The sequence below is a fragment of the Actinia tenebrosa genome, unplaced genomic scaffold (genome assembly GCF_029948245.1).
Source record: "Actinia tenebrosa isolate PJP-AT-01 unplaced genomic scaffold, QUT_ActTen_1.0 PGA_scaffold6__47_contigs__length_16458017, whole genome shotgun sequence".
NCBI lineage: Eukaryota > Metazoa > Cnidaria > Anthozoa > Actiniaria > Actiniidae > Actinia > Actinia tenebrosa.
Genome location: NW_028292583.1, coordinates 3,016,770 through 3,036,287, shown reverse-complemented (window position 1 = coordinate 3,036,287; position 19,518 = coordinate 3,016,770). Strand labels below are relative to the sequence as shown.

At 34.8% G+C, this 19,518-nt stretch overlaps 1 protein-coding gene across 6 annotated transcripts in view; it reads right to left on the bottom strand.

Annotated features, from left to right (window-relative positions):
• Nucleotides 1-15,470, bottom strand: part of LOC116307976 (neuronal acetylcholine receptor subunit alpha-10) — a 48,421-nt gene extending 32,951 nt beyond the window's left edge. For 2 of the 6 annotated variants that reach the window (XM_089039017.1, XM_089039023.1), the window contains exons 1-2: nucleotides 15,237-15,470; nucleotides 11,883-12,063 (exon numbers count right to left, since the gene is read on the bottom strand). The gene's annotated coding sequence lies outside the window, so the exon portion shown is untranslated. Of the gene's footprint in view, nucleotides 1-6,688; nucleotides 6,820-8,238; nucleotides 8,302-11,882; nucleotides 12,064-13,491; nucleotides 13,629-15,236 lie in introns of all 6 variants that reach the window. The other 4 variants (XM_089039019.1, XM_089039021.1, XM_089039018.1 and 1 more) reach the window with 4 other exon arrangements.
• Nucleotides 15,471-19,518: the final 4,048 nt, after the last annotated feature.

Below are 19,518 nucleotides of genomic sequence, written 5' to 3'. Positions count from 1 at the left end.
AATCTGGAAAGATTGGGTGTACCGAGCTTGTTTTCGAGGTAATTAGCATTTAATGGGAGCCTACGCACGAGCTTTTGGAGTAAAAATTGCGCCACCGGAAGTGATTAGAAAAAAATTAAGATTCATAAGATAATAGTTATTTGCAGACTATATGATTGCACGAACGAAGGCTAGTCAATCCTTCTTCAATAATACATGGATATTTTCGACAAAAAGACAGAGAGATACATTGATTTGTCATATTTTGTAGTTTCGGTGCACTTAAAAAATCTCATAAAGTCGAACAAAAATCCCTACAAAAATCTATTTTTTCACGTGTTCCTGATTTAAACTTTTCCTAAAATGTTGATATAACCTTGTATTTTTGGAGGTTTTTCAAATGGGCTATTAAAAAATAGAGAGTCCAGTGCCAAATTTGAGGGTTTTGCCCTGTTGAAGCTCAAAACGCGTATGGTTTTTCAATAAAATCTTATAGATTTTTCAGCGGTTTTTGAGCGCGCGCGCATCGTGGGTTCAAATCGAACGTTCAAAAGTAGGCAGCCGCCTTAAGTGGACAGAGTATAAAGCAAAGAATAGGTGGGCATACTGTACATTTCCAAAAAGCAACTTTTGAGCCATAAACGATTGGACTTAAAAAATAAGACTTAAGAAATATAAAGAAGTCATAACTGTTGATAATATTTATCAATTTGAGAGCAGTTGCTTCATGAGTTCAGGAGAAATAATAAATTCAAGTCGCTAAATTTTGCAGTAAATAATAAAGAAATAATAAATTATTTATTTGAAAAGACCGAATAATGCAATCTGAAGATGTTACCCCTGCAGTCATAGACTGACATTTAGGAGTTTGCATGAGCCATAACTTTGATAGCTTGTCTAAAAATATACATGTAATTAATATTAACTATAATCGTGGATCATCCTATGATTATTTAAATGTGCACTAAAATTAGTAGATTCAAATAAATTTATGTTTCCATAGAAGCTGTGCAGCCATATCCACAAACATACCTCAATACATTGAGTTAGAGGGGTAGGTGTATAATTATATACAGAAAAGTCATGCAGCTTGTTATTCATATCCACTAAACATGCCTGATAACAATAAGGGGTCATAAAGTATAAACTATGATAAAGTAAAGGAGCTACACTCAAATCAAGAAATATTTTACCATTCAAATAATCACTTCATGCAAAATCAACACTAAAAGTACTGAAATATTAGGGATTATATTTATGAATACGACTCTCTTTGAACAACCACTCTCGTAAGCGACCATCTCCCATAAGCGACTACTTTTTGAATTTCCCGTTTTGTTCCCTATATAAACTCTAAAAAAAACTCTCTCGTAAGCGACCACTCTCATAAGCGACCGCGACCACCTTTGCTGTTATGATTTTGGAATTTTTCATTGTTTTTCCTCAGTCTCCCGTAAGCGAGACAATTGACAATTACACTACTGTAAACATATAGCACATTCAAAATTTTGATTAAAACATTTTAATCGTTAATACAGTAGATTTACACGTGAGTAACAAAATTATAAAGGGTTTAGGCTTCCTGTGTTAGGATTCCCATTATTTGGGCTTCCTGTGTTAACTCTCGTAAGCGACCATCTCCCGTAAGCGACCACTTTCTCCTGGCCCCGAATGGTCGCTTACGGGAGAGTCGACTGTAATGTGTTTAGGGTGACACCCAATGAAATCGCACAAATTGGGTCACACATGAGAACACTCTGAACCCCATACAGCTAACCAGCTGATCTGAAATAGAGACATGCAAAACTGAGTATCACGAAGCTGGCAAAAATTGAACATGTAATGTTTAATAAGCGAGCAGGAGTTAAACACGAGGCGCAGCCGAGTGGTTTTAGACCGGATAAAACAAGATCTGCGACTTTATTAAACGGCTTAGAAAATTCATGATGTATGTTCACTCATTGTACCGAATTCATTACGAAATGAACCAAGTTAGATAGAGAAAATCCAAGCTAAAGTTTGTGCATTAGCACATAAGCATTAGCATATGACATGGAAAAACCTTCATAACTTCAAGAAGTTGCACTTAAACTATATATATTTTTTAGTGTTATTCGACATCTTACCCCATGTAGAATTAATACTGTGAATATTGTCAGAAGGGTGATAGGCACTTTAAATGAGATATCACACTTAGGAATTTACTATTTCAATTAGCCAATCAAGACTCAGCGATAATATCATATTGATTGTAGAATGACACCTGTCATGAAGTTATTATGAATAGAGCTCATGTAATTAGTTTAAGTCAGATAGAGAAGAAGAGTAGAGATAGAGTATAGAATGAAGAGATAGTAGAATAAAGATCCCGAGTAGCTCTACCGAGAGAAGTCCATCCCATAACAGAAGCATGATATTAGTCTGGCGCAATTTACATAGGGGTATATGGATCGCCAAAACGTGGGTCAAGTTACAGCGGCTGCGGCTATTCGCGCGTTGGTTTTCGTTACGCCGCCTCTCCTTGATGTTCATGGTCCAGAAGAAATATTTCGTTTATTGATACTCATTTTCAACACTCAAGTACTACTCTTGGCCTTACTCACCTCGATTGTTCCTGCAGTTGAAGTTCAACTTGCGCTCAGAGACAAACTTTTTTATGATTTCCATGGATACCAATTTCAAGGTCGTGACTTCAGGGACGGCGGAGCAGTTTTTTGATTGGGGGGCCCAATAGTGACATTGTATGGCAAGGTGGGGGGGAGCTGAGTTTAGTGAAAATGTATTAAAATTTCACAAAAAGCCCCCCCGGTTCCGCCGTCCCTGGACTTGTTCGCTCTTATTTCACAACAACTGTATCTCTTTTGGTTAAACACCGGTGAAACCCTAGAATCATTTTTGCAAATGGCTTGAGAAACGAGCATGAATTTCCTCCTAAAAAGACGAAACAACCTGAGACAAAGAATGGGACGATTTAAACTGAACGTTATGAACAGGCTTCTTCTTGTTCTCATTTGGCTTCGACGATACACCCATCTACACACTCTTGCCCTCAAGTTCGATGTCAGCCCTCAATCTGTAACTTCCTATATCTACCAAGGAGTCATAATTCTGTGGTGTCACTTTAATGTCAAGGTTAGGTGGCCCTACTAGACGGGAGTGGAATGACATGCGCAATACTTGGGCGGAATTTCCAGATGCCGTAGTGTGTATTGACGTTACTCCGCATGAAATGCAAATGCCATCAACAGAATCTCAAAGAGATTTCTACAGTGGGCATAGACATTTTCATCTACTTAACACGCAGTTTATATGTGACAACCAAGACCACATTTGAGTTTTGAAGACAGGTTTTCTGGATAGAATACAAGATACTCAGTCTTAATAATAATCAATCTTTATTCAGGAAGCCTACTTCACATGTCTTTTACAATAGGGTCCTGCCCTATAAATAAAACTAATTTAATAATAAATAAATCTAAAGGACTAAGAAAAACTAAATATAAATATAAAGATTTATAAAAATACCCTCCCTCAAATCAACCATGAAAATGATTCAAAAACTGTTAATATGAAAACTATCTTACAATAATTAAATCCCTTACCCTTTATAAGCTTCTTAAAAGTCGTAATATTCCTAGCTTCCCTTATTTCATGCTTCAGATCATTCCAGTCATTACTAGCGAATCACTAGCGAAATTAATTGATGTCCAGTGTCCCCAATTACGCTTAGCTGCTGTCTTACGAATATTAGACTTAAATCTGGTATTATACCTATGAATATCTTGCTGATATCTTAGATCAAACCTATGTGAAAAGAGCTTGTTCCTACACTCATAAATGAAAATTAGACGATGCATCTTTCTTCTAATCTTAAGATTAATCCAGGAAAGACTCTGTAACGCAGCACTTGCAGAAGACCTATGAGAAAGGTCCAGGATAATACGCGCAGCTTTGTTCTGTAAAACTTGTAAATCTGAAATTAAGGACTCATTACCCCGACCCCCTGCAGACTATATCAGCATAGTCAAACAATGGCAAAATATAAGAATTATAAAATAATAGCCTACTGTGGATTGGCAAATAATTCTTAATGCGCTTAAGCAACCCTAGCTTTTTGTTTATCTTAGATTTGACATAGTCTATGTGTTCATGCCATGATAAATTTTATTGATAACTACACCAAGATACTTGTAGCTCTGCACTTCTTCCATGGGAACATCCTCGATGGAGAACACCAGAGTTGAGGATAGCTTTGCCAGGCGTTGAGAACTGCCAATAATCATGAATTTGGATTTCTTGGTGTTAATTGTCAGATGGTTCATCTTAATCCAGTTACAGACTTTTTGAAGGACACAGTTTAATTTCTCCTGTAAGGTATCTGAGCATTTAGATGAAAAGTGCAGCACTGTATCGTCGGCAAACAGAGTTACACGACAAAACTCTAAGGTGTTAGGGAGGTCGTTCATATAGATGATAAACATTAGGGGTCCCTGGATGGATCCTTGGGCCACTCCTATAGATACTTGAGCAGTTTCAGATTGCGCTTTGTTGATCACAGTAACTTGCGAACGACCAGTCAAGAAGGATTCAAACCATTCACAACTATGGGCATCAACACCAAGAGAAGATAGCTTTCGTAGTAAGATCTTATGGTTGACGGTGTCGAACGCCTTCGCCAAATCGAGAAAGAAAGTACCAGTGAGTTCTCCATCATCCATTGATTTTAACACGTTATCTGTAAACTTTGCTGTGGCAATCACTGTAGAGGAATTAAATCGAAAGCCATACTGCTTTGTCGTAAGAAGTTGATTGTCATTAAGATATGAATTAAGCTGTGTATGAATGGCTTTCTCCAAGATCTTACTGATCGTCGGGAGAATGGATATGGGTCGATAATAAGAAGGATTGTCTTTCGCACCCGATTTGTGGATTGGCACAATTCTCGCTGATTTCCAGATTTTAGGAAATGTTCTGTTCATGATAGATAGATTAAACAACTGGGTAAGTGAAGGCGTAATCACCAACACTGCATCTTTGAACACACGTGCACTTGTCTTATCCAGACCAGAAGCCTTGTTAGTTTTCAACTGGGTGATAAACTTGGACACAAATTCATTTGTCACAGGTGTAAGTGTAAAAGAGTTCTGACAAGTAGCAGAGTCGTTGGCACTAGTTCTAAGATTGCATGTAAAGCATTCAGTTAGTTTGTTTCCAATGCTCACAAAAAATCGCTTAAATCCATTTGCTATTGATTTGGTAGTATTATAAGTCTCACCCTCCACCTTCAGATTTGAGGTAGAAACCTCCAGTTTGGTTGGTAAGACTTGTTTGAAGGCTTTCCATAGCTTAGAGGAATCCCCTTTGTAATCCTGAAGGAGCTTAGTGTAGTAGCCGGACTTGGCTTTCTCAATTTGTCGAAGTACAGCATTCTTAGCTCTTTGTATTTCTTCCAATGATGGTTTGTCTTATTCCCCCTGGCTTTTTTCGATGGTAGTCACGATCACTAAAAAGTTTTGCAATATGAGATGTTAACCAAGGCGAGGAAGGACGACTTGTTCTTCGCCTCTTGATAGGGGTATGGTTATCCATGACATCGGAAAACAACTTGTTCCAAATATAGACACAATCATCGATGTTTTCAGTATCATCAAAGGCGAGATGCCAGGGTACATTCTTTAAGTCCGCGACAAAAGCATTCTTGTTGTAATTTTTATACGAACGAAACTCAATGGTTCTAGGCGTTGATCTTGTTACTCCAAATTCAAGAACTCAGTATACCAAAAAATGGTCACTCAACCCGACTTGTAGTACTCTTTGTTCTTTAATTTTCTGTTGCACATTTGTTAAAATCAAATAGATTAAGCATTTTGTGTTATGCGAGTCGGTGACTTAATTAGCTGACAAAGATCATTGAGCTCTGCTATTGTCTCGAGTTTTCGCTTTTGCTGAGAATTAGCATTTTTGCTAAAATCAACATTAAAATCACCAAGAACGATTTTTTCTTAACTTGGATCAATATTACTCAGAGAGGAGTTAAAATTATCAATATTCTGATCCGGTGGTTTATATAGGCATCCAACGACGAGTGGTTTACAACTTTTACGATTAATTTGTATCCACACGGATTCATTTTCATTCTTTAGGTCTTCTCTTTCCACAAAAGGGAGGCCGTCTTTACAATAAATAATTACACCACCACCAACCTTGGACGTGCGGTCATTCCTTATGCATGTGTAGCCTGGAATATTTATTTCTTCATCACTAATGCTGGGCTGTAACCAAGTTTCAGAAAATGTGAGCACATCAATAGGCTTCGAATTGCGTAACCTGATCTTCAATTCATCCAGTTTGGTTCAAAGGCTGCGAACATTAAGATGGATTGCTGAATGGCCTCTTGATTTAATTTCAAAATTCGGTTGAGGGCCAGGTTGTGGGCAGATATCTCCAGCCACGAGCAGCAACATCGTTGACCAAAGGCACAATTTTGAAAGGTTAACTAAGTTACGGGCCTTGACAGAACCAGGTATCTGAACATGCTGTGACCGGCGAGGCAAACCAGAATTACGTCCAGGGAAGTATTTTCTGTCCATTCAATTAGATATATGCAAGGAGCATACTTTGAAAGCATTTTCATTGCACTTTAGGTAGTGTAGATAAAAAACTAAGACTAATAAAAGTGTAAATACAGCGGACACCTTGGAAGACTTACCGCTCGTCATGATTGCTTGATGCGGGGTAATGGGGCCTGTGGGACCTGGACAGGTCTTAAACATGCCACAGGGTGTGGTATTATTGGCAGATAAAGGCTACCCTGATAATGTCCTTTTGCTTACGCCGTTCCTACAAGCGCAGATAAAGATTATAAGAAATAACAGGGAGAGACGAAGGGCAAAGAAGTTTAACGTTGAACTACCTGGAAAACGCATTAAAAAAGAGCACATTTTCAAGCATATGAAAGATTAAAAAATTAGCTTACCAAATTTCGCACCCTTTGTCGTCAATAAATTGGAAAAAATTAAGTATGAGAAGCTGCTAAAGAGGCGGCGCGTGGATTTCACAGCTCTAGGGTCTATTCTGCATGTCCAACGCAAGTAGTTGTAGATTTACATACGTAACACTCTTTCTTTCTTTTTCAAACAATATGTGACGTCAGAAAACATTGTACGCATGCTCAAACTGTATTTTCTTAAATGACATTACTTTTGAAATGTATTCTTCAGAAATCAGTATCTTCATTAAAGATGAATATGATAAGTAGATTACAACATTTGTGTCCTCGTTGTATCTGCCATACAATCACTCACGCTGGTTATTGTTCATATTTTAAACATTACAATATTATGCACTTAAAAAAATTTCAAGCAGCTGTCTTAACAGTGAGATTGATTAACTGAAGAAGCATGCATGCATGCTGAATAGACCTTGTCGGCTTGGGCATAATGACTTCCCATTTCAGACCATGTGTCATTCCCCTGAGAATATGATACTTTGTTTGAATTGAATCTTCGTTTTAATTTGCAACTGAGAAAAACAAAGTTAAACAAAGAAATGATACTCTAGGGAATTTCACAAGGTTTTAAATAGGAAAACATTACGCCCCAGCCAAGGAGGTCTATTGGTTATGATGGTCATGAGTCCAGGTGAATAGTAATTTTAGTAAAGTTAATTCTAAGACAATATAAATCCTTAAATCCTAATTTTACATTTTCATGATACATTATTTAAGTATGTTAGTTTGTGTACTTAAATCTATTACTTGTAATTATAGTTTCTTTTGGTTTTAATTTTATATCCTTCAATCCAATTTGGTTCTGATGTTATCTCTCTGTCCCCCCTTACAAGAAACATTGGTGTAATGTTTGACTCGACTCTTTCCATGGTTACAAAAATCAAACAACTATCAAAGTCTGCTTTCTACCATCTCAAGAATATTTCCAGAATACAAAGATTTCTTTCTTTCACTTCTTTCACTACCACTGAGAAACTGATTCATGCTTTTATAACATCGAAAATTGACAATTGTAACTCTCTTTTGTTTGGTCTTCCTAAATGTTCTATTGACAAGGTCCAATCTATTCAGAATGCTGCTACCTGACTGCTAACTCTCTCCAGAAAACACGACCATATCACTCCAATTTTAAAGAATCTTCACTGGCTACCTGTATCAGAACGTATAAAATACAAGTTCCTATTACTCACTTTTAATGCTCTTCACCATCTGTCTCCAAACTACATAAAGAGTGATTACTTCCTACAAACCTTCAAGACTTCTCCGTTCTTCAAACTCTTTTCTCTTTAAGATACCAATTTACAATCTGAAAACTTAAAAAAAAAAAAAAAAATCGTCCTTTTTTTCACGAGGGTAGCACTTAATAGCCAGTGGCTAACAAACCTGTGGCCCTCATTCCATGATCGAATTGGAATTTAGGAGTTGATTTTTGCGGAGGGAGGAAAACCGGAGAACCCGGAAAACCCTCGAAGCACAGGAGAGAACCAACAAACAACTCTACTCATATACAACACCGAACCCGGCGGGACTCGAACTCGGGTCGCATTGATGAGAGGTGAGCACTCACACCGCTACGCCACCCGTGCTTCCCGTACTTATGGTGGATGATCCTTCTCTTTTGCTGCACCTGAACTCTCTCTACCTCTATCTTTAAGATCCTGTCAAACTGTCCTTGAATTCAAGTTGCAACTTAAAACTTCTGTTTAAAAACTATTTTGATTTTTAGTCATCATTAGTTTTTGATTATTATTGTTATTATTATAGTGCATAGAGCATTCATTTGGATATGCGCTATATAAATGCACTATTATTATTATTATTAAATGTTTGGTGTTTAAGAAACATAGCTTTACTGTCGAGTAGATGAACTGAAAGAAGTACCAGTTGCATTAATAATTATGAGACAAATGTGGGCAGGGAGACATATATATTTTACATCAAACCATGTATTGTATTATCAGTGAGTCTAATGCGGGGAGACTTTTACATAACACCAAGTCCAGTTGATCGTATTTTGCCGTAGGCATTTAACCCATTGAAATAAAAAATACTAGTCAACATCTAATAGTCAAACAGACACAAAAGTATCATAGTAATTAAAACTATCAATATTAAGAAAAGAACATATGATAAGGAAAACATTTTAAAACATTTAAAAAAACATACAATTGTTATGTAAATAGTAGAGGAACAGGTCGGTTAAATAAAAAGAATTTTAAAAAAAAATTAAAAAAAAAAAAAAGAAAGAAAAGGAAGGGTATCCGGTCATTTCGAGACACCGTCGTTTCGAGACGGGTCGTTTCGAGACACTAAGATACAAGTTCGAGACAGGCATATATCCGTTTCGATACACCTCATACACCGTTCAATATATATCATATATATAGGACTTTACAGGTTCAAAACGATCTTATAGAGATAAGTATTTATTGCTATGTTGAGATACGAGGATACCAGACCAAACGTTACCAAGTTTTCCGTGAATTATTGACTTGCAAAACTCGTCAATCGACAACAAGAATGTTCGACTCGTCAAACTACCAGATCTTAATCAGAAAACTATGGTTTTTTCCAAAATCTTCATCAGAAACTCACATCTTCTAAACTTTATGAAGAATTTTTAGATAAATATGAAAGGGGATTCAAGTTTAGAGAGAAACACGCAAACGACTAGCTCAAAAACTTTAGACGCGGACGAGATATTTTGACTCGACAACAAGAATGTTCGACTAGTCAAAACTACCAGATCTTAGTCAGAACTCTATGATTTTTTCCAAAATCTTTATCAGAAGCACACATTAAAGTTAGAGAATATACTAGTATAACCTTTATTTTATCAAGGTGAAAGTATATGAATTCGATCCACGTCAAAAAAACTCCAGAGTAGATTCATCGAGCTTTGAGCTCCAAGCGGATCAAAATCTACCTACCACAGCACATTATTGGCTTTTTTAACTCCTAACCAGCAAATACGCACAACCAACCAAATGCTTCAAAAGTCAATAATTCATATGCTTTTACCTTGACAATAATAATAAAGATTTTCGATGCACTATACACCAACGAAACCACACCAACATACAAAAAATTATGGAGTTCTGATTAAGATCTGGTAGTTTGACTAGTCGAACATTCTTGTTGTTGAGTCAAAATATCTCGTCCGCGTCTAAGTTTTTGAGCTAGTCGTTTGCGTGTTTCTCTCTAAACTTGAATCCCCTTTCATATTTATCTAAAAATTCTTCATAAAGTTTAGAAGATGTGAGTTTCTGATGAAGATTTTGGAAAAAACCATAGTTTTCTGATTAAGATCTGGTAGTTCACCGCATTTGTCTGTGTTTTCTGCCCCTGGCGGGTCTAATAGCTTGCGCAGTTTGTGTATGTGAATGTGTGTGAGAATTATATATAAGATATTTAAAGTTATCTAAGTTAATTAGCTATATTTTTACAGATTCATACTTATATTATATTTTATTTATTTAATTTATTTTATGCACGACCCCACAAGCTTTTAGCTTTAAATTTTATCGTGTTTAAATAAAGGTATTCTATTCTATTCTATTCTATTCTAGTTTGACGAGTCGAACATTCTTGTTGTCGATTGACGAGTTTTGCAAGTCAATAATTCACGGAAAACTTGGTAACGTTTGGTCTGGTATCCTCGTATCTCAACATAGCAATAAATACTTATCTCTATAAGATTGTTTTGAACCTGTAAAGTCCTATATATATGATATGAGACGTATCGAAACGGATATATGCCTGTCTCGAACTTGTATCTTAGTGTCTCGAAACGACCTGTCTCGAAACGACTGTGTCTCGAAATGCTGGCATTTAAAGGAACACTAGCAACAGCAATTAGCAAAAAATATTTAAAACATTAAATTAAAAAAACATTAAAAAATGTAAGAGTAGGAAGTCGGTTAAAAAAACAAAAACAAAACAATTAGACAAAACAAAAAAGCGTGTATCAGGAATGAAGAAATATAAGGAAAAAAACAGAAAATGTTTTGTATACAGCTTTTTGTATATTGTAAATCATTGTCACGTCTTCGTGTTAATAAAGTATTTATTGGAAAAAAAAACAGACACAAAAGAAAACTATGGAATTAGGTTTACTAATTAGCACTTAGTCAGGGCTAATTGTTTTAGTGAAATCCAACTTATTAGTCAAACATGCAGATGCAAAAGAGAAAAAAAAACTAAACTCATAGCATATATACAAGAAATTATTTGTAAGAAATTGCACAAATTTGTACAAATTAGTAAATTCAGTAGACCTCATTAGACTATAGACTTTCAAATCTTTGCACTAATTTGTGCTTTTTTTGTTATTTTTTTCCTCTTTGCCTATCATTCACTGTAAAGGAATTGGTGATCCAGCACCTGTCATTAAATGGCTCCACAAAGGTTCCTCAAATCTCCCACCCAACTTCAAAGTGTACCCTAATGGCAGTCTGTTTATGGCGAATATTGAGAAAAATGATCAAGGAATTTATATGTGCTCTGCGTCCAATCAAGCTGGTACAGTTCAAGTGGAAGCAGCGGTTAAGTCTATGGTAGGTATTCATTATTGCATAAGGATGAAACATTGTACATTTTGTAAGCTGTATTTTATATATTTAAATTCTATATATTATTTAATTTCTTCTTACTTTCACAAAAAGTACTATTTCCTTTATATCCATCGCCGCACTCACAGCGGTATGAACCAGCAGATGTATTAATACAGAGTGCATTCTTGTTGCACTTGTGCTATTTTGTCACATTATGATTGTTTAGCTCCAGTAGAGGGATCAACTCTGCGCTCATCAATGTCGTTGACAATGAAAAACGAGTAATAATTATGTAAACATTAGGATTTCTTTTGATTTGTAAATTAATGATAGTTTCTTACCTTTACATTTAGGTATTGCTTTGTCGAACTTTCCACTTGCCACACAAGTTGACATTAAATTTAGGTCCCTGTCCCATTCGATAGTCAGTTTTGCGTGTTACTACTGTTGATTTGTCGGAGTGAAAGAACATTCGATGAGGAACATTAGTAGAGTGCAGGATGGAATCAATCCTACATGCAACTGTAAAAATATATAACAGAAGACGACAAGTATCAATAGCCTGGCAGCAGCTTGGTAAACAAACTTGTACATCAATGAACCTTAGGGCTGAATTAATGAAACTTAATGCTAGGTAAATGAGCCAGTCTAATAATAAAGAGTAATAATAATAATAGTAACAATAGTAATAATAATAATAATAATGATAATATTTGCTTAAGACTATTCTGATGGCCGCAATATTCTGTATTCATGGACCAAAAATGTCTGAAGTTGAAATAAACATAAATTAATAATAATAGTAATAATAATAATAATAATAATAATATAGCAAGGACATTTAAGATCATAACATGAACATTTGTATACATGATATAGAACATTTAAGAACATATAGGACTCCAAATAGAAAATGAACTATTATACGAACTGAATTCTTATAAGAATTTTAAAATTTTACGTATGATTTAACCTGTTTCTTTGTAATATAGACAGTATGAGTGGCCGTGTTGTATTCGATATGCGAACTCGAGAGTTTGTATATTGGATACAACACGGACACGAATACTGAAGATTATTTATCAAACGGCTAGGTTAGTTCCTTTGTTTTTCCCTAAAATTTTCAAGATAAAAGTGAATCTGGCCAAGAAAATCCATCTTAAAGTTAATGAAAATGAACAGTATTCTGTACCTGATTTACAAAACTCTTCATGGTCGTGATTTCTGTTGTGTTTTCCTCATGAGTTATTAATGAGTTTAATAATACAAATTTTAGATTTAAATTATTTTTAAAGTACTTCTTATGTTCTGCATTTACTAAATAGTCTGACTTATGTTGTAGATAATAATTTTGTAAATATCTTATTGTTGGGCATATCTAATTGTAAATAGTTTGAACACTCATAAGTTACTGTTTACGTGCCCTATGAGTGTCTTTGTCTTGCATCCAGATGTTTAATAAACTGCACAATAATAATAATAATGGAAACATTAATAGTTTTCTTGAATGCAGTTGTAAATCTCTCTACGTATAGTCAATTGACAACTGGCTACTTGAAATTGATTGATATATAAATGATATAGATAGATAGATAGATAATATATAATACGTAGCTCTATGGCAAGATTCATTATTATTTTGATTATATAGTGTTGTTTTTTGTCTGTTCAATAATAATAATAATAATAATTGTCAATCACCTTGATTTGTAAACCTGGAATTAAACCCAAATCGAAATCATCTCTGTCACATGTAATAGTTCACATGCAGATTGTGTTGCTTATAATCATTCTGCATCACCGTGAGGTCAATAATTGAATGGGAATACCCAAAACTCTGCATCATATGAGTACTATGAGTACAAGTAATCATACTATTTGATCACTATTTGGACATAAACCTATTTTAGTGTATGAGGCTTGAATAATTTCAATTAATCATATTATAACCTAACTTTCTTCTGCCACAGACATGGATGAATATGTTGTAGGGGTGCAAGACATCAATTCTGGCAAACTGCACAGCACATGTTATCACAATGCTGAATGTAGCAACTCCATTGGTTCGTATAGATGAACGTGTAAGTCTAGATTTGAAGGAGACGGTTTCACAGGTATTACAAACTATTATAGGATATATTAGTTACTTTGCCTTAACTTAATTTTATCAGATTGACCGATAGCAATGCAAATAATCCATGCAACCCTAGTTGCCAAAGAAGGGCCCCCCTGCGTCAGGACCATGGTCAAACCATGGTCAAACATGATTAAAACATAATAGGACATGCAAACATGGTTGACCATGGTTTGTCCATGATGTGACCATGAACATTAAATTGCACAAGTTTAACCATGGTAAACCATGGTACAGTTAGTGTCTTGCTATGTAAAACAACAACCATGGTTTAACCATGGTCAACCATGTTTAAAAGCAAAATCAATACCATGGTATACCATGGTCAACCATGTTTGAAAGCAATATCAATACCATGGTAGACCATGGTCAACCATGTTTAAAAGCAATATCAATACCATGGTAGACCATGGTCAACCATGTTTAAAAGCAATATCAATACCATGGTAGACCATGGTCAACCATGTTTAAAAGCAATATCAATACCATGGTAGACCATGGTCAACCATGTTTAAAAGCAATATCAATACCATGGTTAACCATGTTCAACCATGTTTGCAAACAGCATCCGTACAACATGGTCAAGAAAAGCCTACATAAATATACAATATCAGGGTGCAAATCATACTGAGCAGCAGTATAATTCACTCATTAATAGAAGGAACAAAATAAATAAAACAATTATTGCCTTTTCAAACAAATATTTGCACTCTTTTAATGCAACAGAAAATAGCTTGTATACAATCAGCATGTAAATATTAGCCAAAATGTTTGTTTCTATACTAAAGTTACTATCATGACATTTGGTTGGCCTCTTGCTCTAGTTTTGTCCTGACAGCTTACTGTACTTTCTGTTCAATGCTTAAAGCACATCTATAGTATGGCAATTTTTAGGAGAATTATTTCTATTTTGTCATATTATAATACACTCAATAAAATAACTTGATTATGTATACAGCCAATCTGTTCATATCTGTTTCATTCTGTGCTAACTATAATTTTTTTAAAGAAAATTGATCAAAGTATAAATGAATAATTGCAGGACCTTCTTGAAAAAATTCATAATTTTCTCACTAAATGAGAAATAAATAGTTATAAAGAGAGAAGTTCAAATTGTAATAGCTTCTGCAAGACTTTTCTAAGTATGTTGTGAATTTTGATTCCCCACTATAATTCCTTGTACGTGGGTTTTTTAGCCTATCAAAATATTTTCTCGGCTCTGTACATTACTTCTTGTAACAGATCTTTCTAGAACCTTAAAATCAATGTGGAAAGATATAAAATAATTAATGTTCTGTAATTTTATGAGTTACGTGCACTTGCTAGCATTCTGGTTCGCTATATTAATCCCCAAAGAACTCGACAAGAACGTAAACGATTCAAGTCGTATTTCGAAACATAAATGTTGTTTCACGCTTTCGAAAAGCCAGCCAGGCATTCAGCTTCATTGACAAACCTCATTAAAATGCTTAAAGCCACGAAGAGCAAGATTCCAGCCAGTTAACTCCAGAATAAATTGGGTTTGAATAGAAAAGTGAAAAGCAAAATAGTCTTAACGTACATGCCTGATAGTGATTCAATCCATGTCCTCACGATCAGCCACCGATTTTGCAATCCAGGGAAGTAAAAAGTGAACTCATTGCACGATATCATACTCTTGCTTAACAAATTCAACTTCCAAAACTCATAAAAACTTCTTTTGAACAGAGATTATACGGCATTTTTCTCTACAAGAAACGGTTACCGGTGAATAACAACATTAGGCGACAAAACACAGACTACGAGCCAGCGTACATACCGGCTTATCCCCAGTCCACTCACGGTCACAGTACAGTTTCTTAATGGAAAGAAACAAGACTTTCAAATTTGTAGAGATGGTTTGAAGATGTTTATATTTTAAATGCACTGGAAATAGTTTCAGCAGTGGGTAACAGTAACAGGAAATAAATAAGTATATTTTTCAATAATGTATTGCGTGGAAGTTTATTCGAAACGCACTGCTAAGCTAAAATATGGATTTCAAAAACGAATTACATGATGTAAGTAAAGGTTAACTTTTAAAAGGCCTCACTTACAAACTTACTTACAAGTATGTGGTGTTAGTCTCTTGTTAGTTTCTAAGGAAAAAGTTGACATTTTTGCTAGCAAATGGGTAGAGAGTTATGATAACTCAGATATTCTGGCTGACCTTGGTTGACTGTGTACCATGGTCATCCGGGCATTTACATATTTTGACCATGGTTGATAGTGTAACATGAAAATTGATTCTTATGTTTAAATGTTCCTTATATAGGAGCAGGCGTAGCTCAGTTGGTTAGTGCGCGACCTTCAGAGCTTGAGGTCCATGGTTCGATCCTTAGGATCTCCACGTCGGTTTCGACTTCTCTCTAATCCGTGTAGCTTCAGCTTTAAATACTCTTAAAACAGAGCACTGATGGAGAGAGGGGAGTAAAGTGCGCACCGTCGGCTTCCATTGATAGCAGTTGAATTTCAACTGAAGGAACTACCGATGTTAAATATAGGTACTTTACTTTTATATTGACTGTGTGCCATGATCATCATTTTTAACACTTTGACCATGGTTGACTGTGTACCATGGTCATCATTATCAACACTTTGACCATGGTTGACTGTGTAACATGCATGGTCATAACAATAATGTAAACCAATTTTATATATATATATATACAGGGCTGTCAACTCTCCCGGATAAACCGGGAGTCTCCAGATTTTGGACCGTGTCTCCCGGTCTCCAGATTAGAGTATCAAATCTCCCGGATAATCCCCGAAGCTGACCATTTCTTGTCTTGTGAGACTAGACTTTCATAACCATAAAATTCCAATTATTTCATGTTGTTTGTGTTATTTTATATCGCTAACAAAATCAAAGCGTTCCTCATGAACTGTTCTCGCAAGCAGGCCATTGTAATATAAGCGATAATCTGATTGGTCAGAAAAAAACCAATCACATCAAATGTCACAAAGCAAAAAACGTCTTTTCGCGCGCTTTTTGATGCGCTGTGACGTCATGTCCCTTCCCTATCAATTCTCCAGATTTGAATATCTTGGGGGTTGACAGCCCTGTATATATAGGAATTGATTTTTAGATTTAACATTCCTTATATTTTCTAATTTTTTGATCAATTTAAGATTTTTTAAGAAAACCAAACCAATATTGTCTTTTGACCATGGTTGACTGTGTGCCATCGTCATTGATTATAATAAACTTTAACCATGGTTAACAGTGTAACATGGTCATGACAATGAATACAAATTAAACATATTTAAAATATGTAAACATTGATTTTAGTTTTGTTCCTTATACTTTCTTATATTTAAATCAATTGATGCCTTTTTTTGGGTAAAATCAAACAAAATGTTGTTTGACCATGGTTGACTGTGTGCCATGGTCATCATTATTGTACTTTGACTGTGGTTGACTGTGTAACATGGTCATGAAAAAAATGTAAATTGAATTAATTTAGAATATTTGAAAACACATTTTTAGGTTTTGTTTCTTATATTTTCCCATATTTATATCAATTTATGTCTTTTTTTGGTAAAATCAAGCAAAATGTCTTTTGACCATGGTTGACGGTGTGCCATGGTCATCCTTATTTCCTGATCATGGTCAGCCACCATGGTTAGACCACAGTCAAAACATGGTTGACCATGGTTGACAATGAAAAACCATGGTACCATGGTCAAAAGTTCTAGTGGTAAAGGTAAATAAGCCAGATTTTCAAAATTAAAAACACTTTTCACAATCTAAATACTTCATTTATTGGTTTGCATAGCTATTATTAATCATGAGTTTTAATTTTCAGAATATTCGCTGAAGTCATGTAGTAGAATTTGAAGTGAAGTTTTGAATGTTAAACTTATAACTTTTGATGGTTAAAAAATCATCTGGTACCAGTTAATCGCAGCCTTGGCATTTATCTACCACATTCATTTCTTTACCTGGCCTATAGCCAAAGAATGACACTTCTACTGTTGATAATTTTGAAAGTTTAATGAGGCTTGACATGGTTTTTTTTAGCATGTGTGCTCTATAAATTTTAATATTCTTTAATATAACTGAAAAAAATCAAAAACTCTCGGGTGAAATCCCTTCCAATTTTGCATATGGCTTTACACGCTGGGCATTTTTTTTGGCGGAAAAACTATTAAATTTAAAATTTCTATAATTTTTGACTGCCTTGAGTAATAGATATATACTAATAGACTAATAGAGATAGGGTGTTCAGAACAGTGTTGCTTATCAAGAAGCGTCTAAAAACACATATTTCACAAAGCATGACTCGGGTGCAAATTATATGAAAACCATTAGAAAGGAAGTTATTACGTCATTACCAGTAATTATTGTAACGCTAAAAACTATTTTGTTTTAATTCGTCTGGTCAACCATGATATTCTTGCCAAGTCTGATGAATATCCGACTTGTTATTTAGAAACTACCTCAAACATGCCGATTTTGAGCTCAATTTGTGCCCTACATGTTAGTTTATGTTTTCAAAAACGTAATGAAAAATTTAGAAATTCTTTAAGAGGGAACTATTCCAAACAAATGTTATTGACTTTTACAAATTATTTCCTCTTACAGATTTTTATTTCCTTTTCAAAAAGAAGATAATGATGCAAAGTTTAAATATTCCGGTTTTTAAAAAAATATCACCATTGGGTTCCTGAAATATGATTTTTTAAATGAAAATTTTTGATGGCATACTAAGGGTTCTGATATTGTCATAGCAACGTCTGACATCATTTTTTCCAATATGCTCATTGTGATCTTTAGTTTATAGTCTTTGGCTTTCCGGGTTTACTTGCTGTCGTATTATAGTCATATTATTATTTTTTAAAACACTTTCCAGCCTCCTTAAGTGCAGATTAAAGATAAAGATAAAACAAAAATAGTGCCGTAATTATGAAGATGGAGTTGAAGGATAGTAAAAATAAATTAAAATAAAAACAAAATAGTAAAAATAAAGATAAAACACAAAGTGCCGTTAAAACTGATTTATCCCAAGATTGAGTTTTGCTCAAAAACGCATAATTAAACCAATTGCCAACAAAATAACTCTAAACGGTATCATCAAAAATATATATATCTTAGTTAATTTTGGCTGGGCTTAAAGTTAAAAACAAGCTTTAAAACGCTTATAGTTTTTTTAAGTCGAAATTGTAAACGAGTTTACTAATGCATTTTTATTTATCGCTGTTTTTTTCCCCTTTAAGCCCCGTTTACATTAACGATTTTTGCTACAATTTTTGTGGAAGTTGTAACCCTAACCTCATCCTTCGAAAGAGACATTATTAAATCTTTACTATTATTTATAATGGACAAAATTGCAAAAAAATCACAGCAAGAATGGCCGCAAAAATCGTTCAGTGTGTGACGGCACTATATTTCAAATGCCGCGACAGCGCGAGTTCGTTGAGTTAACGCAAAGGAATGAGAACGGAGAGTAACTTTACAAAACAATTTATTGAATCGCACGACTGAATAATTTTAACTAATACAACTTGAAATCGTAAATATCACACGCTAGGAAAATAAATATCACTAAGTAACCAATACCAATCACACATACTAAGCGATTAAATATAGGATATCACACTTCTAAATTAACTCACTATTTTGGTTACACTCCACACTCGGTAACAAGAGAAGAGGTGCACTCATACCTTATAAAGTTGTTGGAAGCGTACCAAGTTGTTGTAGCATTCGGGTTCCCGACTAACACACCAAACTAGCGTGGTAACTCTCCTTTTATAGTCCAAGGATCTTGAAGGACAGCTGCCAGTCTAGCTCAGTTTTCTCTTAACAACCAGTATGTCGG